The sequence below is a fragment of the Haliotis asinina genome, chromosome 7, assembly GCF_037392515.1.
Source record: "Haliotis asinina isolate JCU_RB_2024 chromosome 7, JCU_Hal_asi_v2, whole genome shotgun sequence".
In the NCBI taxonomy this organism is placed as follows: domain Eukaryota; kingdom Metazoa; phylum Mollusca; class Gastropoda; order Lepetellida; family Haliotidae; genus Haliotis; species Haliotis asinina.
This window is the reverse complement of record NC_090286.1, coordinates 41,876,556-41,899,496: the sequence shown is the minus strand read 5'-3', so window position 1 is coordinate 41,899,496 and position 22,941 is coordinate 41,876,556. Positions and strand designations below refer to the sequence as shown.

General features: G+C 37.3%; 19 non-coding genes across 19 annotated transcripts; all 19 read left to right on the top strand.

The window, feature by feature from the left end:
• Window positions 1–344: 344 nt before the first annotated feature.
• Window positions 345–459, top strand: Trnal-caa (transfer RNA leucine (anticodon CAA)). The gene is made up of 2 exons: window positions 345–382; window positions 414–459. It is a non-coding gene; the product is annotated as a tRNA-Leu (tRNA).
• Window positions 460–2,265: 1,806 nt separating this feature from the next.
• On the top strand, window positions 2,266–2,356 carry Trnay-gua (transfer RNA tyrosine (anticodon GUA)). The gene is given in 2 exon segments: window positions 2,266–2,302; window positions 2,321–2,356. It is a non-coding gene; the product is annotated as a tRNA-Tyr (tRNA).
• A 352-nt stretch (window positions 2,357–2,708) lies between these two features.
• Trnal-caa (transfer RNA leucine (anticodon CAA)) lies at window positions 2,709–2,823 on the top strand. The gene is made up of 2 exons: window positions 2,709–2,746; window positions 2,778–2,823. It is a non-coding gene; the product is annotated as a tRNA-Leu (tRNA).
• A 1,806-nt stretch (window positions 2,824–4,629) lies between these two features.
• Trnay-gua (transfer RNA tyrosine (anticodon GUA)) lies at window positions 4,630–4,720 on the top strand. Its single transcript is given in 2 exon segments — window positions 4,630–4,666; window positions 4,685–4,720. It is a non-coding gene; the product is annotated as a tRNA-Tyr (tRNA).
• Window positions 4,721–5,072: 352 nt separating this feature from the next.
• Window positions 5,073–5,187, top strand: Trnal-caa (transfer RNA leucine (anticodon CAA)). Its single transcript has 2 exons — window positions 5,073–5,110; window positions 5,142–5,187. It is a non-coding gene; the product is annotated as a tRNA-Leu (tRNA).
• A 1,806-nt stretch (window positions 5,188–6,993) lies between these two features.
• On the top strand, window positions 6,994–7,084 carry Trnay-gua (transfer RNA tyrosine (anticodon GUA)). The gene is given in 2 exon segments: window positions 6,994–7,030; window positions 7,049–7,084. It is a non-coding gene; the product is annotated as a tRNA-Tyr (tRNA).
• A 352-nt stretch (window positions 7,085–7,436) lies between these two features.
• On the top strand, window positions 7,437–7,551 carry Trnal-caa (transfer RNA leucine (anticodon CAA)). The gene is made up of 2 exons: window positions 7,437–7,474; window positions 7,506–7,551. It is a non-coding gene; the product is annotated as a tRNA-Leu (tRNA).
• Window positions 7,552–9,357: 1,806 nt separating this feature from the next.
• On the top strand, window positions 9,358–9,448 carry Trnay-gua (transfer RNA tyrosine (anticodon GUA)). The gene is given in 2 exon segments: window positions 9,358–9,394; window positions 9,413–9,448. It is a non-coding gene; the product is annotated as a tRNA-Tyr (tRNA).
• A 352-nt stretch (window positions 9,449–9,800) lies between these two features.
• Trnal-caa (transfer RNA leucine (anticodon CAA)) lies at window positions 9,801–9,915 on the top strand. Its single transcript has 2 exons — window positions 9,801–9,838; window positions 9,870–9,915. It is a non-coding gene; the product is annotated as a tRNA-Leu (tRNA).
• Window positions 9,916–11,721: 1,806 nt separating this feature from the next.
• Trnay-gua (transfer RNA tyrosine (anticodon GUA)) lies at window positions 11,722–11,812 on the top strand. The gene is given in 2 exon segments: window positions 11,722–11,758; window positions 11,777–11,812. It is a non-coding gene; the product is annotated as a tRNA-Tyr (tRNA).
• A 352-nt stretch (window positions 11,813–12,164) lies between these two features.
• On the top strand, window positions 12,165–12,279 carry Trnal-caa (transfer RNA leucine (anticodon CAA)). The gene is made up of 2 exons: window positions 12,165–12,202; window positions 12,234–12,279. It is a non-coding gene; the product is annotated as a tRNA-Leu (tRNA).
• Window positions 12,280–14,085: 1,806 nt separating this feature from the next.
• Trnay-gua (transfer RNA tyrosine (anticodon GUA)) lies at window positions 14,086–14,176 on the top strand. The gene is given in 2 exon segments: window positions 14,086–14,122; window positions 14,141–14,176. It is a non-coding gene; the product is annotated as a tRNA-Tyr (tRNA).
• A 352-nt stretch (window positions 14,177–14,528) lies between these two features.
• Trnal-caa (transfer RNA leucine (anticodon CAA)) lies at window positions 14,529–14,643 on the top strand. Its single transcript has 2 exons — window positions 14,529–14,566; window positions 14,598–14,643. It is a non-coding gene; the product is annotated as a tRNA-Leu (tRNA).
• Window positions 14,644–16,449: 1,806 nt separating this feature from the next.
• Window positions 16,450–16,540, top strand: Trnay-gua (transfer RNA tyrosine (anticodon GUA)). The gene is given in 2 exon segments: window positions 16,450–16,486; window positions 16,505–16,540. It is a non-coding gene; the product is annotated as a tRNA-Tyr (tRNA).
• Window positions 16,541–16,892: 352 nt separating this feature from the next.
• Window positions 16,893–17,007, top strand: Trnal-caa (transfer RNA leucine (anticodon CAA)). The gene is made up of 2 exons: window positions 16,893–16,930; window positions 16,962–17,007. It is a non-coding gene; the product is annotated as a tRNA-Leu (tRNA).
• A 1,806-nt stretch (window positions 17,008–18,813) lies between these two features.
• Window positions 18,814–18,904, top strand: Trnay-gua (transfer RNA tyrosine (anticodon GUA)). Its single transcript is given in 2 exon segments — window positions 18,814–18,850; window positions 18,869–18,904. It is a non-coding gene; the product is annotated as a tRNA-Tyr (tRNA).
• Window positions 18,905–19,256: 352 nt separating this feature from the next.
• Trnal-caa (transfer RNA leucine (anticodon CAA)) lies at window positions 19,257–19,371 on the top strand. The gene is made up of 2 exons: window positions 19,257–19,294; window positions 19,326–19,371. It is a non-coding gene; the product is annotated as a tRNA-Leu (tRNA).
• Window positions 19,372–21,177: 1,806 nt separating this feature from the next.
• Trnay-gua (transfer RNA tyrosine (anticodon GUA)) lies at window positions 21,178–21,268 on the top strand. Its single transcript is given in 2 exon segments — window positions 21,178–21,214; window positions 21,233–21,268. It is a non-coding gene; the product is annotated as a tRNA-Tyr (tRNA).
• A 352-nt stretch (window positions 21,269–21,620) lies between these two features.
• Window positions 21,621–21,735, top strand: Trnal-caa (transfer RNA leucine (anticodon CAA)). Its single transcript has 2 exons — window positions 21,621–21,658; window positions 21,690–21,735. It is a non-coding gene; the product is annotated as a tRNA-Leu (tRNA).
• The last annotated feature ends 1,206 nt before the right edge of the window (window positions 21,736–22,941 follow it).

Here is a 22,941-nt window from a genome sequence, read left to right as displayed (position 1 = left end):
CCTCTCATTTTAAATTTCCAAATGTAAAGACATTTGGAAACTGTAATGACGTTTTGTGAAAAGCCCTTGTCTGGTGTTGCCAAGTAAACTGGAATAGTAAATACTGAGTGACCTTTTCCTTTTGGTACAGTGAATGAAGCCAGAATTGAAATACACGGAGTTGCACAATCCATTTGCAGGGTTGCATGATGCAAACTTTGAAGAAGGACTTGTCTGACAGTTAATGTATCATGCATGTAGTTATGTGACTTAAATTCCACAAGAAGTGTAGAACGAGCATGGATGGCCTCGATTATACAATGTATCAGTAGTAAATATGCTGTAGCGATTGTTTTTGATCAGCTGTCAGGATGGCCGAGTGGTCTAAGGCGCCAGACTCAAGGCTATGCCTTCTCTGTGATAGAGGTTGGGTGTTCTGGTCCACGAATGTGGGCGTGGGTTCGAATCCCACTTCTGACACATCTTTTTATAGTTTTTCTTTCGTAATTATTTTCCTATTTCTTGAAGTCGTCATTGTTAGAATGAATTCTTACACCAGATTAAGTGGCAAATTAAAGTTTATTTCTGGTATAAGAATTCCTAAATGCTTCTAAATATTTTCGTCATAGGAAATAAGCTTTTATCCATCAAATTTTAGGAGTGTTTTCATCCGTGTATTGACAAGACAGTTTGTGAATGAAACTATCTTGTAAGTTGGAGTAAATAAACAGTTTGACAAAAGATAGCAAGGGAGGAGGGTTATTTTGGCTGGACAAATTCCATACTCAAATCTGTATAAGCGGATAGTTGTAAGAAATCAATCACTTGTGTATCTTTCAAAATCACACTGAGAAAATTCCATGAAAATGCTGCATTTTTCATCTTCAGGCTTAGAAACATTTGTCAAATTGGCTCCAATATACGGAGCTTGGGGGACATTTGCATGGATTGATACGGTCATTTGAAAATATAATCAAGAATACTTTCCTTTGTGGCGTAGGTAGTATGATATACTAGTACGTAACGACCAGTTGTCTCCCCAATAATGCAATTCATTTGTGTAAATTGCCTTATTTAATATGACTGTTTAGAAAAAGATATCTTTTCTCAAAAAGAGCACCAGTGGAGCATATACCATGTATTGTGCCATTACTTAAGTTGTTAATTGTATACTGAGGGGCAAAATAAAGTACATGTGACAATTGACTTTATGATACGTTGGATGTTCAGTTAAAAACATCAGATGTTTGTGACATTACCCAACACTGAAAGAAAATTGTATGTTGTTCTATTTGTGATAATATATAAGTAGAAATGAAACTGTAAGAGAATGATTATGGACTGACACATAACTACTGGTGGGTATTTTAGACACATCATCTCTGAAAACAATCCTTATGTTATCAACACCGACTGTGTATAGTTTTAGGAGTCATATGATGCATCACCTTTATGTGACGTCATCATATAAACATTCACTATTATTTAATTGTACTCCTAATTATAACGTATGCCAATGTGCTATGATGTTAACCGAATAAAAGATATGCCGGATTGATGGTTATTCAGTTGTCATCCGGCAGCCATCGCATATATATTAGTGACACAACATATTTCTACATGTTGTATTTTTCATAACTCATGAACTCCTAAACATAAACGAGATGTTTTACAGCAACGATGGTCTCCGTCCGTTATTTTGTCTGCTTGGCAATTCGATGCATGAACCAGAGGCATCCAAACTATGTTCATGTGGATTGTTTGAAGAAGGAGTAACTGGCTAAATAGACAGAAGATAACATATAAACTCGGTGTATTTTCATTTGTCCCTTGTTGTGTATGATCACTGTCACTATTCGAGTGCATCGTGGTCGATGAAGGTGTCAATATATGTGTGGAATACAAGGAAAACATTGAACGATATTTGAAAGGCGATAAAGAATGAATTCTTGAAGTGAGATGGGATTTGAAATTTAAAGAGGAAATGAAATACTGTAAACACCCACATAAATATACCTACCGGTAAAGTGCGGTCGTGAGTGAGGCGACAGTGCGCATATCATAATGGTTGAAGGTGTTGTGAAGCCATTTACGTGTTTAGTCATGCCGCACTTTGTGTAATTATCTGGGTAAAGCTGTGTATCGCTACCGATGTTCCCTCACTCGCACGCCTAATGGAAATGCTACGCCATTTACAAGGAAAGTACTGTAGGGAAATCAGTTTGTATAATGGAATGTACGCACTGACTGAGTGATCGCATAACGTTGTGACATCATTTAGTCAGCCCCGTGATAGCTCAGTTGGTAGAGCGGAGGACTGTAGTGGAAAGAGTAAGCTGACATCCTTAGGTCGGTGGTTCAAATCCGCCTCGCGGGAACTTTTTCCCTCTCATTTTAAATTTCCAAATGTAAAGACATTTGGAAACTGTAATGACGTTTTGTGAAAAGCCCTTGTCTGGTGTTGCCAAGTAAACTGGAATAGTAAATACTGAGTGACCTTTTCCTTTTGGTACAGTGAATGAAGCCAGAATTGAAATACACGGAGTTGCACAATCCATTTGCAGGGTTGCATGATGCAAACTTTGAAGAAGGACTTGTCTGACAGTTAATGTATCATGCATGTAGTTATGTGACTTAAATTCCACAAGAAGTGTAAAACGAGCATGGATGGCCTCGATTATACAATGTATCAGTAGTAAATATGCTGTAGCGATTGTTTTTGATCAGCTGTCAGGATGGCCGAGTGGTCTAAGGCGCCAGACTCAAGGCTATGCCTTCTCTGTGATAGAGGTTGGGTGTTCTGGTCCACGAATGTGGGCGTGGGTTCGAATCCCACTTCTGACACATCTTTTTATAGTTTTTCTTTCGTAATTATTTTCCTATTTCTTGAAGTCGTCATTGTTAGAATGAATTCTTACCCCAGATTAAGTGGCAAATTAAAGTTTATTTCTGGTATAAGAATTCCTAAATGCTTCTAAATATTTTCGTCATAAGAAACAAGCGTTTATCCATCAAATTTTAGGAGTGTTTTCATCCGTGTATTGACAAGACAGTTTGTGAATGAAACTATCTTGTAAGTTGGAGTAAATAAACAGTTTGACAAAAGATAGCAAGGGAGGAGGGTTATTTTGGCTGGACAAATTCCATACTCAAATCTGTATAAGCGGATAGTTGTAAGAAATCAATCACTTGTGTATCTTTCAAAATCACACTGAGAAAATTCCATGAAAATGCTGCATTTTTCATCTTCAGGCTTAGAAACATTTGTCAAATTGGCTCCAATATACGGAGCTTGGGGGACATTTGCATGGATTGATACGGTCATTTGAAAATATAATCAAGAATACTTTCCTTTGTGGCGTAGGTAGTATGATATACTAGTACGTAACGACCAGTTGTCTCCCCAATAATGCAATTCATTTGTGTAAATTGCCTTATTTAATATGACTGTTTAGAAAAAGATATCTTTTCTCAAAAAGAGCACCAGTGGAGCATATACCATGTATTGTGCCATTACTTAAGTTGTTAATTGTATACTGAGGGGCAAAATAAAGTACATGTGACAATTGACTTTATGATACGTTGGATGTTCAGTTAAAAACATCAGATGTTTGTGACATTACCCAACACTGAAAGAAAATTGTATGTTGTTCTATTTGTGATAATATATAAGTAGAAATGAAACTGTAAGAGAATGATTATGGACTGACACATAACTACTGGTGGGTATTTTAGACACATCATCTCTGAAAACAATCCTTATATTATCAACACCGACTGTGTATAGTTTTAGGAGTCATATGATGCATCACCTTTATGTGACGTCATCATATAAACATTCACTATTATTTAATTGTACTCCTAATTATAACGTATGCCAATGTGCTATGATGTTAACCGAATAAAAGATATGCCGGATTGATGGTTATTCAGTTGTCATCCGGCAGCCATCGCATATATATTAGTGACACAACATATTTCTACATGTTGTATTTTTCATAACTCATGAACTCCTAAACATAAACGAGATGTTTTACAGCAACGATGGTCTCCGTCCGTTATTTTGTCTGCTTGGCAATTCGATGCATGAACCAGAGGCATCCAAACTATGTTCATGTGGATTGTTTGAAGAAGGAGTAACTGGCTAAATAGACAGAAGATAACATATAAACTCGGTGTATTTTCATTTGTCCCTTGTTGTGTATGATCACTGTCACTATTCGAGTGCATCGTGGTCGATGAAGGTGTCAATATATGTGTGGAATACAAGGAAAACATTGAACGATATTTGAAAGGCGATAAAGAATGAATTCTTGAAGTGAGATGGGATTTGAAATTTAAAGAGGAAATGAAATACTGTAAACACCCACATAAATATACCTACCGGTAAAGTGCGGTCGTGAGTGAGGCGACAGTGCGCATATCATAATGGTTGAAGGTGTTGTGAAGCCATTTACGTGTTTAGTCATGCCGCACTTTGTGTAATTATCTGGGTAAAGCTGTGTATCGCTACCGATGTTCCCTCACTCGCACGCCTAATGGAAATGCTACGCCATTTACAAGGAAAGTACTGTAGGGAAATCAGTTTGTATAATGGAATGTACGCACTGACTGAGTGATCGCATAACGTTGTGACATCATTTAGTCAGCCCCGTGATAGCTCAGTTGGTAGAGCGGAGGACTGTAGTGGAAAGAGTAAGCTGACATCCTTAGGTCGGTGGTTCAAATCCGCCTCGCGGGAACTTTTTCCCTCTCATTTTAAATTTCCAAATGTAAAGACATTTGGAAACTGTAATGACGTTTTGTGAAAAGCCCTTGTCTGGTGTTGCCAAGTAAACTGGAATAGTAAATACTGAGTGACCTTTTCCTTTTGGTACAGTGAATGAAGCCAGAATTGAAATACACGGAGTTGCGCAATCCATTTGCAGGGTTGCATGATGCAAACTTTGAAGAAGGACTTGTCTGACAGTTAATGTATCATGCATGTAGTTATGTGACTTAAATTCCACAAGAAGTGTAAAACGAGCATGGATGGCCTCGATTATACAATGTATCAGTAGTAAATTTGCTGTAGCGATTGTTTTTGATCAGCTGTCAGGATGGCCGAGTGGTCTGAGGCGCCAGACTCAAGGCTATGCCTTCTCTGTGATAGAGGTTGGGTGTTCTGGTCCACGAATGTGGGCGTGGGTTCGAATCCCACTTCTGACACATCTTTTTATAGTTTTTCTTTCGTAATTATTTTCCTATTTCTTGAAGTCGTCATTGTTAGAATGAATTCTTACCCCAGATTAAGTGGCAAATTAAAGTTTATTTCTGGTATAAGAATTCCTAAATGCTTCTAAATATTTTCGTCATAGGAAATAAGCTTTTATCCATCAAATTTTAGGAGTGTTTTCATCCGTGTATTGACAAGACAGTTTGTGAATGAAACTATCTTGTAAGTTGGAGTAAATAAACAGTTTGACAAAAGATAGCAAAGGAGGAGGGTTATTTTGGCTGGACAAATTCCATACTCAAATCTGTATAAGCGGATAGTTGTAAGAAATCAATCACTTGTGTATCTTTCAAAATCACACTGAGAAAATTCCATGAAAATGCTGCATTTTTCATCTTCAGGCTTAGAAACATTTGTCAAATTGGCTCCAATATACGGAGCTTGGGGGACATTTGCATGGATTGATACGGTCATTTGAAAATATAATCAAGAATACTTTCCTTTGTGGCGTAGGTAGTATGATATACTAGTACGTAACGACCAGTTGTCTCCCCAATAATGCAATTCATTTGTGTAAATTGCCTTATTTAATATGACTGTTTAGAAAAAGATATCTTTTCTCAAAAAGAGCACCAGTGGAGCATATACCATGTATTGTGCCATTACTTAAGTTGTTAATTGTATACTGAGGGGCAAAATAAAGTACATGTGACAATTGACTTTATGATACGTTGGATGTTCAGTTAAAAACATCAGATGTTTGTGACATTACCCAACACTGAAAGAAAATTGTATGTTGTTCTATTTGTGATAATATATAAGTAGAAATGAAACTGTAAGAGAATGATTATGGACTGACACATAACTACTGGTGGGTATTTTAGACACATCATCTCTGAAAACAATCCTTATATTATCAACACCGACTGTGTATAGTTTTAGGAGTCATATGATGCATCACCTTTATGTGACGTCATCATATAAACATTCACTATTATTTAATTGTACTCCTAATTATAACGTATGCCAATGTGCTATGATGTTAACCGAATAAAAGATATGCCGGATTGATGGTTATTCAGTTGTCATCCGGCAGCCATCGCACATATATTAGTGACACAACATATTTCTACATGTTGTATTTTTCATAACTCATGAACTCCTAAACATAAACGAGATGTTTTACAGCAACGATGGTCTCCGTCCGTTATTTTGTCTGCTTGGCAATTCGATGCATGAACCAGAGGCATCCAAACTATTTTCATGTGGATTGTTTGAAGAAGGAGTAACTGGCTAAATAGACAGAAGATAACATATAAACTCGGTGTATTTTCATTTGTCCCTTGTTGTGTATGATCACTGTCACTATTCGAGTGCATCGTGGTCGATGAAGGTGTCAATATATGTGTGGAATACAAGGAAAACATTGAACGATATTTGAAAGGCGATAAAGAATGAATTCTTGAAGTGAGATGGGATTTGAAATTTAAAGAGGAAATGAAATACTGTAAACACCCACATAAATATACCTACCGGTAAAGTGCGGTCGTGAGTGAGGCGACAGTGCGCATATCATAATGGTTGAAGGTGTTGTGAAGCCATTTACGTGTTTAGTCATGCCGCACTTTGTGTAATTATCTGGGTAAAGCTGTGTATCGCTACCGATGTTCCCTCACTCGCACGCCTAATGGAAATGCTACGCCATTTACAAGGAAAGTACTGTAGGGAAATCAGTTTGTATAATGGAATGTACGCACTGACTGAGTGATCGCATAACGTTGTGACATCATTTAGTCAGCCCCGTGATAGCTCAGTTGGTAGAGCGGAGGACTGTAGTGGAAAGAGTAAGCTGACATCCTTAGGTCGGTGGTTCAAATCCGCCTCGCGGGAACTTTTTCCCTCTCATTTTAAATTTCCAAATGTAAAGACATTTGGAAACTGTAATGACGTTTTGTGAAAAGCCCTTGTCTGGTGTTGCCAAGTAAACTGGAATAGTAAATACTGAGTGACCTTTTCCTTTTGGTACAGTGAATGAAGCCAGAATTGAAATACACGGAGTTGCGCAATCCATTTGCAGGGTTGCATGATGCAAACTTTGAAGAAGGACTTGTCTGACAGTTAATGTATCATGCATGTAGTTATGTGACTTAAATTCCACAAGAAGTGTAAAACGAGCATGGATGGCCTCGATTATACAATGTATCAGTAGTAAATATGCTGTAGCGATTGTTTTTGATCAGCTGTCAGGATGGCCGAGTGGTCTAAGGCGCCAGACTCAAGGCTATGCCTTCTCTGTGATAGAGGTTGGGTGTTCTGGTCCACGAATGTGGGCGTGGGTTCGAATCCCACTTCTGACACATCTTTTTATAGTTTTTCTTTCGTAATTATTTTCCTATTTCTTGAAGTCGTCATTGTTAGAATGAATTCTTACCCCAGATTAAGTGGCAAATTAAAGTTTATTTCTGGTATAAGAATTCCTAAATGCTTCTAAATATTTTCGTCATAGGAAATAAGCTTTTATCCATCAAATTTTAGGAGTGTTTTCATCCGTGTATTGACAAGACAGTTTGTGAATGAAACTATCTTGTAAGTTGGAGTAAATAAACAGTTTGACAAAAGATAGCAAGGGAGGAGGGTTATTTTGGCTGGACAAATTCCATACTCAAATCTGTATAAGCGGATAGTTGTAAGAAATCAATCACTTGTGTATCTTTCAAAATCACACTGAGAAAATTCCATGAAAATGCTGCATTTTTCATCTTCAGGCTTAGAAACATTTGTCAAATTGGCTCCAATATACGGAGCTTGGGGGACATTTGCATGGATTGATACGGTCATTTGAAAATATAATCAAGAATACTTTCCTTTGTGGCGTAGGTAGTATGATATACTAGTACGTAACGACCAGTTGTCTCCCCAATAATGCAATTCATTTGTGTAAATTGCCTTATTTAATATGACTGTTTAGAAAAAGATATCTTTTCTCAAAAAGAGCACCAGTGGAGCATATACCATGTATTGTGCCATTACTTAAGTTGTTAATTGTATACTGAGGGGCAAAATAAAGTACATGTGACAATTGACTTTATGATACGTTGGATGTTCAGTTAAAAACATCAGATGTTTGTGACATTACCCAACACTGAAAGAAAATTGTATGTTGTTCTATTTGTGATAATATATAAGTAGAAATGAAACTGTAAGAGAATGATTATGGACTGACACATAACTACTGGTGGGTATTTTAGACACATCATCTCTGAAAACAATCCTTATATTATCAACACCGACTGTGTATAGTTTTAGGAGTCATATGATGCATCACCTTTATGTGACGTCATCATATAAACATTCACTATTATTTAATTGTACTCCTAATTATAACGTATGCCAATGTGCTATGATGTTAACCGAATAAATGATATGCCGGATTGATGGTTATTCAGTTGTCATCCGGCAGCCATCGCACATATATTAGTGACACAACATATTTCTACATGTTGTATTTTTCATAACTCATGAACTCCTAAACATAAACGAGATGTTTTACAGCAACGATGGTCTCCGTCCGTTATTTTGTCTGCTTGGCAATTCGATGCATGAACCAGAGGCATCCAAACTATTTTCATGTGGATTGTTTGAAGAAGGAGTAACTGGCTAAATAGACAGAAGATAACATATAAACTCGGTGTATTTTCATTTGTCCCTTGTTGTGTATGATCACTGTCACTATTCGAGTGCATCGTGGTCGATGAAGGTGTCAATATATGTGTGGAATACAAGGAAAACATTGAACGATATTTGAAAGGCGATAAAGAATGAATTCTTGAAGTGAGATGGGATTTGAAATTTAAAGAGGAAATGAAATACTGTAAACACCCACATAAATATACCTACCGGTAAAGTGCGGTCGTGAGTGAGGCGACAGTGCGCATATCATAATGGTTGAAGGTGTTGTGAAGCCATTTACGTGTTTAGTCATGCCGCACTTTGTGTAATTATCTGGGTAAAGCTGTGTATCGCTACCGATGTTCCCTCACTCGCACGCCTAATGGAAATGCTACGCCATTTACAAGGAAAGTACTGTAGGGAAATCAGTTTGTATAATGGAATGTACGCACTGACTGAGTGATCGCATAACGTTGTGACATCATTTAGTCAGCCCCGTGATAGCTCAGTTGGTAGAGCGGAGGACTGTAGTGGAAAGAGTAAGCTGACATCCTTAGGTCGGTGGTTCAAATCCGCCTCGCGGGAACTTTTTCCCTCTCATTTTAAATTTCCAAATGTAAAGACATTTGGAAACTGTAATGACGTTTTGTGAAAAGCCCTTGTCTGGTGTTGCCAAGTAAACTGGAATAGTAAATACTGAGTGACCTTTTCCTTTTGGTACAGTGAATGAAGCCAGAATTGAAATACACGGAGTTGCACAATCCATTTGCAGGGTTGCATGATGCAAACTTTGAAGAAGGACTTGTCTGACAGTTAATGTATCATGCATGTAGTTATGTGACTTAAATTCCACAAGAAGTGTAGAACGAGCATGGATGGCCTCGATTATACAATGTATCAGTAGTAAATATGCTGTAGCGATTGTTTTTGATCAGCTGTCAGGATGGCCGAGTGGTCTAAGGCGCCAGACTCAAGGCTATGCCTTCTCTGTGATAGAGGTTGGGTGTTCTGGTCCACGAATGTGGGCGTGGGTTCGAATCCCACTTCTGACACATCTTTTTATAGTTTTTCTTTCGTAATTATTTTCCTATTTCTTGAAGTTGTCATTGTTAGAATGAATTCTTACACCAGATTAAGTGGCAAATTAAAGTTTATTTCTGGTATAAGAATTCCTAAATGCTTCTAAATATTTTCGTCATAGGAAATAAGCTTTTATCCATCAAATTTTAGGAGTGTTTTCATCCGTGTATTGACAAGACAGTTTGTGAATGAAACTATCTTGTAAGTTGGAGTAAATAAACAGTTTGACAAAAGATAGCAAGGGAGGAGGGTTATTTTGGCTGGACAAATTCCATACTCAAATCTGTATAAGCGGATAGTTGTAAGAAATCAATCACTTGTGTATCTTTCAAAATCACACTGAGAAAATTCCATGAAAATGCTGCATTTTTCATCTTCAGGCTTAGAAACATTTGTCAAATTGGCTCCAATATACGGAGCTTGGGGGACATTTGCATGGATTGATACGGTCATTTGAAAATATAATCAAGAATACTTTCCTTTGTGGCGTAGGTAGTATGATATACTAGTACGTAACGACCAGTTGTCTCCCCAATAATGCAATTCATTTGTGTAAATTGCCTTATTTAATATGACTGTTTAGAAAAAGATATCTTTTCTCAAAAAGAGCACCAGTGGAGCATATACCATGTATTGTGCCATTACTTAAGTTGTTAATTGTATACTGAGGGGCAAAATAAAGTACATGTGACAATTGACTTTATGATACGTTGGATGTTCAGTTAAAAACATCAGATGTTTGTGACATTACCCAACACTGAAAGAAAATTGTATGTTGTTCTATTTGTGATAATATATAAGTAGAAATGAAACTGTAAGAGAATGATTATGGACTGACACAAAACTACTGGTGGGTATTTTAGACACTTCATCTCTGAAAACAATCCTTATATTATCAACACCGACTGTGTATAGTTTTAGGAGTCATATGATGCATCACCTTTATGTGACGTCATCATATAAACATTCACTATTATTTAATTGTACTCCTAATTATAACGTATGCCAATGTGCTATGATGTTAACCGAATAAAAGATATGCCGGATTGATGGTTATTCAGTTGTCATCCGGCAGCCATCGCACATATATTAGTGACACAACATATTTCTACATGTTGTATTTTTCATAACTCATGAACTCCTAAACATAAACGAGATGTTTTACAGCAACGATGGTCTCCGTCCGTTATTTTGTCTGCTTGGCAATTCGATGCATGAACCAGAGGCATCCAAACTATTTTCATGTGGATTGTTTGAAGAAGGAGTAACTGGCTAAATAGACAGAAGATAACATATAAACTCGGTGTATTTTCATTTGTCCCTTGTTGTGTATGATCACTGTCACTATTCGAGTGCATCGTGGTCGATGAAGGTGTCACTATATGTGTGGAATACAAGGAAAACATTGAACGATATTTGAAAGGCGATAAAGAATGAATTCTTGAAGTGAGATGGGATTTGAAATTTAAAGAGGAAATGAAATACTGTAAACACCCACATAAATATACCTACCGGTAAAGTGCGGTCGTGAGTGAGGCGACAGTGCGCATATCATAATGGTTGAAGGTGTTGTGAAGCCATTTGCGTGTTTAGTCATGCCGCACTTTGTGTAATTATCTGGGTAAAGCTGTGTATCGCTACCGATGTTCCCTCACTCGCACGCCTAATGGAAATGCTACGCCATTTACAAGGAAAGTACTGTAGGGAAATCAGTTTGTATAATGGAATGTACGCACTGACTGAGTGATCGCATAACGTTGTGACATCATTTAGTCAGCCCCGTGATAGCTCAGTTGGTAGAGCGGAGGACTGTAGTGGAAAGAGTAAGCTGACATCCTTAGGTCGGTGGTTCAAATCCGCCTCGCGGGAACTTTTTCCCTCTCATTTTAAATTTCCAAATGTAAAGACATTTGGAAACTGTAATGACGTTTTGTGAAAAGCCCTTGTCTGGTGTTGCCAAGTAAACTGGAATAGTAAATACTGAGTGACCTTTTCCTTTTGGTACAGTGAATGAAGCCAGAATTGAAATACACGGAGTTGCGCAATCCATTTGCAGGGTTGCATGATGCAAACTTTGAAGAAGGACTTGTCTGACAGTTAATGTATCATGCATGTAGTTATGTGACTTAAATTCCACAAGAAGTGTAAAACGAGCATGGATGGCCTCGATTATACAATGTATCAGTAGTAAATATGCTGTAGCGATTGTTTTTGATCAGCTGTCAGGATGGCCGAGTGGTCTAAGGCGCCAGACTCAAGGCTATGCCTTCTCTGTGATAGAGGTTGGGTGTTCTGGTCCACGAATGTGGGCGTGGGTTCGAATCCCACTTCTGACACATCTTTTTATAGTTTTTCTTTCATAATTATTTTCCTATTTCTTGAAGTCGTCATTGTTAGAATGAATTCTTACACCAGATTAAGTGGCAAATTAAAGTTTATTTCTGGTATAAGAATTCCTAAATGCTTCTAAATATTTTCGTCATAGGAAATAAGCTTTTATCCATCAAATTTTAGGAGTGTTTTCATCCGTGTATTGACAAGACAGTTTGTGAATGAAACTATCTTGTAAGTTGGAGTAAATAAACAGTTTGACAAAAGATAGCAAGGGAGGAGGGTTATTTTGGCTGGACAAATTCCATACTCAAATCTGTATAAGCGGATAGTTGTAAGAAATCAATCACTTGTGTATCTTTCAAAATCACACTGAGAAAATTCCATGAAAATGCTGCATTTTTCATCTTCAGGCTTAGAAACATTTGTCAAATTGGCTCCAATATACGGAGCTTGGGGGACATTTGCATGGATTGATACGGTCATTTGAAAATATAATCAAGAATACTTTCCTTTGTGGCGTAGGTAGTATGATATACTAGTACGTAACGACCAGTTGTCTCCCCAATAATGCAATTCATTTGTGTAAATTGCCTTATTTAATATGACTGTTTAGAAAAAGATATCTTTTCTCAAAAAGAGCACCAGTGGAGCATATACCATGTATTGTGCCATTACTTAAGTTGTTAATTGTATACTGAGGGGCAAAATAAAGTACATGTGACAATTGACTTTATGATACGTTGGATGTTCAGTTAAAAACATCAGATGTTTGTGACATTACCCAACACTGAAAGAAAATTGTATGTTGTTCTATTTGTGATAATATATAAGTAGAAATGAAACTGTAAGAGAATGATTATGGACTGACACATAACTACTGGTGGGTATTTTAGACACATCATCTCTGAAAACAATCCTTATATTATCAACACCGACTGTGTATAGTTTTAGGAGTCATATGATGCATCACCTTTATGTGACGTCATCATATAAACATTCACTATTATTTAATTGTACTCCTAATTATAACGTATGCCAATGTGCTATGATGTTAACCGAATAAAAGATATGCCGGATTGATGGTTATTCAGTTGTCATCCGGCAGCCATCGCACATATATTAGTGACACAACATATTTCTACATGTTGTATTTTTCATAACTCATGAACTCCTAAACATAAACGAGATGTTTTACAGCAACGATGGTCTCCGTCCGTTATTTTGTCTGCTTGGCAATTCGATGCATGAACCAGAGGCATCCAAACTATTTTCATGTGGATTGTTTGAAGAAGGAGTAACTGGCTAAATAGACAGAAGATAACATATAAACTCGGTGTATTTTCATTTGTCCCTTGTTGTGTATGATCACTGTCACTATTCGAGTGCATCGTGGTCGATGAAGGTGTCACTATATGTGTGGAATACAAGGAAAACATTGAACGATATTTGAAAGGCGATAAAGAATGAATTCTTGAAGTGAGATGGGATTTGAAATTTAAAGAGGAAATGAAATACTGTAAACACCCACATAAATATACCTACCGGTAAAGTGCGGTCGTGAGTGAGGCGACAGTGCGGATATCATAATGGTTGAAGGTGTTGTGAAGCCATTTGCGTGTTTAGTCATGCCGCACTTTGTGTAATTATCTGGGTAAAGCTGTGTATCGCTACCGATGTTCCCTCACTCGCACGCCTAATGGAAATGCTACGCCATTTACAAGGAAAGTACTGTAGGGAAATCAGTTTGTATAATGGAATGTACGCACTGACTGAGTGATCGCATAACGTTGTGACATCATTTAGTCAGCCCCGTGATAGCTCAGTTGGTAGAGCGGAGGACTGTAGTGGAAAGAGTAAGCTGACATCCTTAGGTCGGTGGTTCAAATCCGCCTCGCGGGAACTTTTTCCCTCTCATTTTAAATTTCCAAATGTAAAGACATTTGGAAACTGTAATGACGTTTTGTGAAAAACCCTTGTCTGGTGTTGCCAAGTAAACTGGAATAGTAAATACTGAGTGACCTTTTCCTTTTGGTACAGTGAATGAAGCCAGAATTGAAATACACGGAGTTGCGCAATCCATTTGCAGGGTTGCATGATGCAAACTTTGAAGAAGGACTTGTCTGACAGTTAATGTATCATGCATGTAGTTATGTGACTTAAATTCCACAAGAAGTGTAAAACGAGCATGGATGGCCTCGATTATACAATGTATCAGTAGTAAAAATGCTGTAGCGATTGTTTTTGATCAGCTGTCAGGATGGCCGAGTGGTCTAAGGCGCCAGACTCAAGGCTATGCCTTCTCTGTGATAGAGGTTGGGTGTTCTGGTCCACGAATGTGGGCGTGGGTTCGAATCCCACTTCTGACACATCTTTTTATAGTTTTTCTTTCATAATTATTTTCCTATTTCTTGAAGTCGTCATTGTTAGAATGAATTCTTACACCAGATTAAGTGGCAAATTAAAGTTTATTTCTGGTATAAGAATTCCTAAATGCTTCTAAATATTTTCGTCATAGGAAATAAGCTTTTATCCATCAAATTTTAGGAGTGTTTTCATCCGTGTATTGACAAGACAGTTTGTGAATGAAACTATCTTGTAAGTTGGAGTAAATAAACAGTTTGACAAAAGATAGCAAGGGAGGAGGGTTATTTTGGCTGGACAAATTCCATACTCAAATCTGTATAAGCGGATAGTTGTAAGAAATCAATCACTTGTGTATCTTTCAAAATCACACTGAGAAAATTCCATGAAAATGCTGCATTTTTCATCTTCAGGCTTAGAAACATTTGTCAAATTGGCTCCAATATACGGAGCTTGGGGGACATTTGCATGGATTGATACGGTCATTTGAAAATATAATCAAGAATACTTTCCTTTGTGGCGTAGGTAGTATGATATACTAGTACGTAACGACCAGTTGTCTCCCCAATAATGCAATTCATTTGTGTAAATTGCCTTATTTAATATGACTGTTTAGAAAAAGATATCTTTTCTCAAAAAGAGCACCAGTGGAGCATATACCATGTATTGTGCCATTACTTAAGTTGTTAATTGTATACTGAGGGGCAAAATAAAGTACATGTGACAATTGACTTTATGATACGTTGGATGTTCAGTTAAAAACATCAGATGTTTGTGACATTACCCAACACTGAAAGAAAATTGTATGTTGTTCTATTTGTGATAATATATAAGTAGAAATGAAACTGTAAGAGAATGATTATGGACTGACACATAACTACTGGTGGGTATTTTAGACACATCATCTCTGAAAACAATCCTTATATTATCAACACCGACTGTGTATAGTTTTAGGAGTCATATGATGCATCACCTTTATGTGACGTCATCATATAAACATTCACTATTATTTAATTGTACTCCTAATTATAACGTATGCCAATGTGCTATGATGTTAACCGAATAAAAGATATGCCGGATTGATGGTTATTCAGTTGTCATCCGGCAGCCATCGCACATATATTAGTGACACAACATATTTCTACATGTTGTATTTTTCATAACTCATGAACTCCTAAACATAAACGAGATATTTTACAGCAACGATGGTCTCCGTCCGTTATTTTGTCTGCTTGGCAATTCGATGCATGAACCAGAGGCATCCAAACTATTTTCATGTGGATTGTTTGAAGAAGGAGTAACTGGCTAAATAGACAGAAGATAACATATAAACTCGGTGTATTTTCATTTGTCCCTTGTTGTGTATGATCACTGTCACTATTCGAGTGCATCGTGGTCGATGAAGGTGTCACTATATGTGTGGAATACAAGGAAAACATTGAACGATATTTGAAAGGCGATAAAGAATGAATTCTTGAAGTGAGATGGGATTTGAAATTTAAAGAGGAAATGAAATACTGTAAACACCCACATAAATATACCTACCGGTAAAGTGCGGTCGTGAGTGAGGCGACAGTGCGGATATCATAATGGTTGAAGGTGTTGTGAAGCCATTTGCGTGTTTAGTCATGCCGCACTTTGTGTAATTATCTGGGTAAAGCTGTGTATCGCTACCGATGTTCCCTCACTCGCACGCCTAATGGAAATGCTACGCCATTTACAAGGAAAGTACTGTAGGGAAATCAGTTTGTATAATGGAATGTACGCACTGACTGAGTGATCGCATAACGTTGTGACATCATTTAGTCAGCCCCGTGATAGCTCAGTTGGTAGAGCGGAGGACTGTAGTGGAAAGAGTAAGCTGACATCCTTAGGTCGGTGGTTCAAATCCGCCTCGCGGGAACTTTTTCCCTCTCATTTTAAATTTCCAAATGTAAAGACATTTGGAAACTGTAATGACGTTTTGTGAAAAGCCCTTGTCTGGTGTTGCCAAGTAAACTGGAATAGTAAATACTGAGTGACCTTTTCCTTTTGGTACAGTGAATGAAGCCAGAATTGAAATACACGGAGTTGCGCAATCCATTTGCAGGGTTGCATGATGCAAACTTTGAAGAAGGACTTGTCTGACAGTTAATGTATCATGCATGTAGTTATGTGACTTAAATTCCACAAGAAGTGTAAAACGAGCATGGATGGCCTCGATTATACAATGTATCAGTAGTAAATATGCTGTAGCGATTGTTTTTGATCAGCTGTCAGGATGGCCGAGTGGTCTAAGGCGCCAGACTCAAGGCTATGCCTTCTCTGTGATAGAGGTTGGGTGTTCTGGTCCACGAATGTGGGCGTGGGTTCGAATCCCACTTCTGACACATCTTTTTATAGTTTTTCTTTCATAATTATTTTCCTATTTCTTGAAGTCGTCATTGTTAGAATGAATTCTTACACCAGATTAAGTGGCAAATTAAAGTTTATTTCTGGTATAAGAATTCCTAAATGCTTCTAAATATTTTCGTCATAGGAAATAAGCTTTTATCCATCAAATTTTAGGAGTATTTTCATCCGTGTATTGACAAGACAGTTTGTGAATGAAACTATCTTGTAAGTTGGAGTAAATAAACAGTTTGACAAAAGATAGCAAGGGAGGAGGGTTATTTTGGCTGGACAAATTCCATACTCAAATCTGTATAAGCGGATAGTTGTAAGAAATCAATCACTTGTGTATCTTTCAAAATCACACTGAGAAAATTCCATGAAAATGCTGCATTTTTCATCTTCAGGCTTAGAAACATTTGTCAAATTGGCTCCAATATACGGAGCTTGGGGGACATTTGCATGGATTGATACGGTCATTTGAAAATATAATCAAGAATACTTTCCTTTGTGGCGTAGGTAGTATGATATACTAGTACGTAACGACCAGTTGTCTCCCCAATAATGCAATTCATTTGTGTAAATTGCCTTATTTAATATGACTGTTTAGAAAAAGATATCTTTTCTCAAAAAGAGCACCAGTGGAGCATATACCATGTATTGTGCCATTACTTAAGTTGTTAATTGTATACTGAGGGGCAAAATAAAGTACATGTGACAATTGACTTTATGATACGTTGGATGTTCAGTTAAAAACATCAGATGTTTGTGACATTACCCAACACTGAAAGAAAATTGTATGTTGTTCTATTTGTGATAATATATAAGTAGAAATGAAACTGTAAGAGAATGATTATGGACTGACACATAACTACTGGTGGGTATTTTAGACACATCATCTCTGAAAACAATCCTTATATTATCAACACCGACTGTGTATAGTTTTAGGAGTCATATGATGCATCACCTTTATGTGACGTCATCATATAAACATTCACTATTATTTAATTGTACTCCTAATTATAACGTATGCCAATGTGCTATGATGTTAACCGAATAAAAGATATGCCGGATTGATGGTTATTCAGTTGTCATCCGGCAGCCATCGCACATATATTAGTGACACAACATATTTCTACATGTTGTATTTTTCATAACTCATGAACTCCTAAACATAAACGAGATGTTTTACAGCAACGATGGTCTCCGTCCGTTATTTTGTCTGCTTGGCAATTCGATGCATGAACCAGAGGCATCCAAACTATTTTCATGTGGATTGTTTGAAGAAGGAGTAACTGGCTAAATAGACAGAAGATAACATATAAACTCGGTGTATTTTCATTTGTCCCTTGTTGTGTATGATCACTGTCACTATTCGAGTGCATCGTGGTCGATGAAGGTGTCAATATATGTGTGGAATACAAGGAAAACATTGAACGATATTTGAAAGGCGATAAAGAATGAATTCTTGAAGTGAGATGGGATTTGAAATTTAAAGAGGAAATGAAATACTGTAAACACCCACATAAATATACCTACCGGTAAAGTGCGGTCGTGAGTGAGGCGACAGTGCGCATATCATAATGGTTGAAGGTGTTGTGAAGCCATTTACGTGTTTAGTCATGCCGCACTTTGTGTAATTATCTGGGTAAAGCTGTGTATCGCTACCGATGTTCCCTCACTCGCACGCCTAATGGAAATGCTACGCCATTTACAAGGAAAGTACTGTAGGGAAATCAGTTTGTATAATGGAATGTACGCACTGACTGAGTGATCGCATAACGTTGTGACATCATTTAGTCAGCCCCGTGATAGCTCAGTTGGTAGAGCGGAGGACTGTAGTGGAAAGAGTAAGCTGACATCCTTAGGTCGGTGGTTCAAATCCGCCTCGCGGGAACTTTTTCCCTCTCATTTTAAATTTCCAAATGTAAAGACATTTGGAAACTGTAATGACGTTTTGTGAAAAGCCCTTGTCTGGTGTTGCCAAGTAAACTGGAATAGTAAATACTGAGTGACCTTTTCCTTTTGGTACAGTGAATGAAGCCAGAATTGAAATACACGGAGTTGCGCAATCCATTTGCAGGGTTGCATGATGCAAACTTTGAAGAAGGACTTGTCTGACAGTTAATGTATCATGCATGTAGTTATGTGACTTAAATTCCACAAGAAGTGTAAAACGAGCATGGATGGCCTCGATTATACAATGTATCAGTAGTAAATATGCTGTAGCGATTGTTTTTGATCAGCTGTCAGGATGGCCGAGTGGTCTAAGGCGCCAGACTCAAGGCTATGCCTTCTCTGTGATAGAGGTTGGGTGTTCTGGTCCACGAATGTGGGCGTGGGTTCGAATCCCACTTCTGACACATCTTTTTATAGTTTTTCTTTCATAATTATTTTCCTATTTCTTGAAGTCGTCATTGTTAGAATGAATTCTTACACCAGATTAAGTGGCAAATTAAAGTTTATTTCTGGTATAAGAATTCCTAAATGCTTCTAAATATTTTCGTCATAGGAAATAAGCTTTTATCCATCAAATTTTAGGAGTGTTTTCATCCGTGTATTGACAAGACAGTTTGTGAATGAAACTATCTTGTAAGTTGGAGTAAATAAACAGTTTGACAAAAGATAGCAAGGGAGGAGGGTTATTTTGGCTGGACAAATTCCATACTCAAATCTGTATAAGCGGATAGTTGTAAGAAATCAATCACTTGTGTATCTTTCAAAATCACACTGAGAAAATTCCATGAAAATGCTGCATTTTTCATCTTCAGGCTTAGAAACATTTGTCAAATTGGCTCCAATATACGGAGCTTGGGGGACATTTGCATGGATTGATACGGTCATTTGAAAATATAATCAAGAATACTTTCCTTTGTGGCGTAGGTAGTATGATATACTAGTACGTAACGACCAGTTGTCTCCCCAATAATGCAATTCATTTGTGTAAATTGCCTTATTTAATATGACTGTTTAGAAAAAGATATCTTTTCTCAAAAAGAGCACCAGTGGAGCATATACCATGTATTGTGCCATTACTTAAGTTGTTAATTGTATACTGAGGGGCAAAATAAAGTACATGTGACAATTGACTTTATGATACGTTGGATGTTCAGTTAAAAACATCAGATGTTTGTGACATTACCCAACACTGAAAGAAAATTGTATGTTGTTCTATTTGTGATAATATATAAGTAGAAATGAAACTGTAAGAGAATGATTATGGACTGACACATAACTACTGGTGGGTATTTTAGACACATCATCTCTGAAAACAATCCTTATATTATCAACACCGACTGTGTATAGTTTTAGGAGTCATATGATGCATCACCTTTATGTGACGTCATCATATAAACATTCACTATTATTTAATTGTACTCCTAATTATAACGTATGCCAATGTGCTATGATGTTAACCGAATAAAAGATATGCCGGATTGATGGTTATTCAGTTGTCATCCGGCAGCCATCGCACATATATTAGTGACACAACATATTTCTACATGTTGTATTTTTCATAACTCATGAACTCCTAAACATAAACGAGATGTTTTACAGCAACGATGGTCTCCGTCCGTTATTTTGTCTGCTTGGCAATTCGATGCATGAACCAGAGGCATCCAAACTATTTTCATGTGGATTGTTTGAAGAAGGAGTAACTGGCTAAATAGACAGAAGATAACATATAAACTCGGTGTATTTTCATTTGTCCCTTGTTGTGTATGATCACTGTCACTATTCGAGTGCATCGTGGTCGATGAAGGTGTCACTATATGTGTGGAATACAAGGAAAACATTGAACGATATTTGAAAGGCGATAAAGAATGAATTCTTGAAGTGAGATGGGATTTGAAATTTAAAGAGGAAATGAAATACTGTAAACACCCACATAAATATACCTACCGGTAAAGTGCGGTCGTGAGTGAGGCGACAGTGCGGATATCATAATGGTTGAAGGTGTTGTGAAGCCATTTGCGTGTTTAGTCATGCCGCACTTTGTGTAATTATCTGGGTAAAGCTGTGTATCGCTACCGATGTTCCCTCACTCGCACGCCTAATGGAAATGCTACGCCATTTACAAGGAAAGTACTGTAGGGAAATCAGTTTGTATAATGGAATGTACGCACTGACTGAGTGATCGCATAACGTTGTGACATCATTTAGTCAGCCCCGTGATAGCTCAGTTGGTAGAGCGGAGGACTGTAGTGGAAAGAGTAAGCTGACATCCTTAGGTCGGTGGTTCAAATCCGCCTCGCGGGAACTTTTTCCCTCTCATTTTAAATTTCCAAATGTAAAGACATTTGGAAACTGTAATGACGTTTTGTGAAAAGCCCTTGTCTGGTGTTGCCAAGTAAACTGGAATAGTAAATACTGAGTGACCTTTTCCTTTTGGTACAGTGAATGAAGCCAGAATTGAAATACACGGAGTTGCGCAATCCATTTGCAGGGTTGCATGATGCAAACTTTGAAGAAGGACTTGTCTGACAGTTAATGTATCATGCATGTAGTTATGTGACTTAAATTCCACAAGAAGTGTAAAACGAGCATGGATGGCCTCGATTATACAATGTATCAGTAGTAAATATGCTGTAGCGATTGTTTTTGATCAGCTGTCAGGATGGCCGAGTGGTCTAAGGCGCCAGACTCAAGGCTATGCCTTCTCTGTGATAGAGGTTGGGTGTTCTGGTCCACGAATGTGGGCGTGGGTTCGAATCCCACTTCTGACACATCTTTTTATAGTTTTTCTTTCATAATTATTTTCCTATTTCTTGAAGTCGTCATTGTTAGAATGAATTCTTACACCAGATTAAGTGGCAAATTAAAGTTTATTTCTGGTATAAGAATTCCTAAATGCTTCTAAATATTTTCGTCATAGGAAATAAGCTTTTATCCATCAAATTTTAGGAGTGTTTTCATCCGTGTATTGACAAGACAGTTTGTGAATGAAACTATCTTGTAAGTTGGAGTAAATAAACAGTTTGACAAAAGATAGCAAGGGAGGAGGGTTATTTTGGCTGGACAAATTCCATACTCAAATCTGTATAAGCGGATAGTTGTAAGAAATCAATCACTTGTGTATCTTTCAAAATCACACTGAGAAAATTCCATGAAAATGCTGCATTTTTCATCTTCAGGCTTAGAAACATTTGTCAAATTGGCTCCAATATACGGAGCTTGGGGGACATTTGCATGGATTGATACGGTCATTTGAAAATATAATCAAGAATACTTTCCTTTGTGGCGTAGGTAGTATGATATACTAGTACGTAACGACCAGTTGTCTCCCCAATAATGCAATTCATTTGTGTAAATTGCCTTATTTAATATGACTGTTTAGAAAAAGATATCTTTTCTCAAAAAGAGCACCAGTGGAGCATATACCATGTATTGTGCCATTACTTAAGTTGTTAATTGTATACTGAGGGGCAAAATAAAGTACATGTGACAATTGACTTTATGATACGTTGGATGTTCAGTTAAAAACATCAGATGTTTGTGACATTACCCAACACTGAAAGAAAATTGTATGTTGTTCTATTTGTGATAATATATAAGTAGAAATGAAACTGTAAGAGAATGATTATGGACTGACACATAACTACTGGTGGGTATTTTAGACACATCATCTCTGAAAACAATCCTTATATTATCAACACCGACTGTGTATAGTTTTAGGAGTCATATGATGCATCACCTTTATGTGACGTCATCATATAAACATTCACTATTATTTAATTGTACTCCTAATTATAACGTATGCCAATGTGCTATGATGTTAACCGAATAAAAGATATGCCGGATTGATGGTTATTCAGTTGTCATCCGGCAGCCATCGCACATATATTAGTGACACAACATATTTCTACATGTTGTATTTTTCATAACTCATGAACTCCTAAACATAAACGAGATGTTTTACAGCAACGATGGTC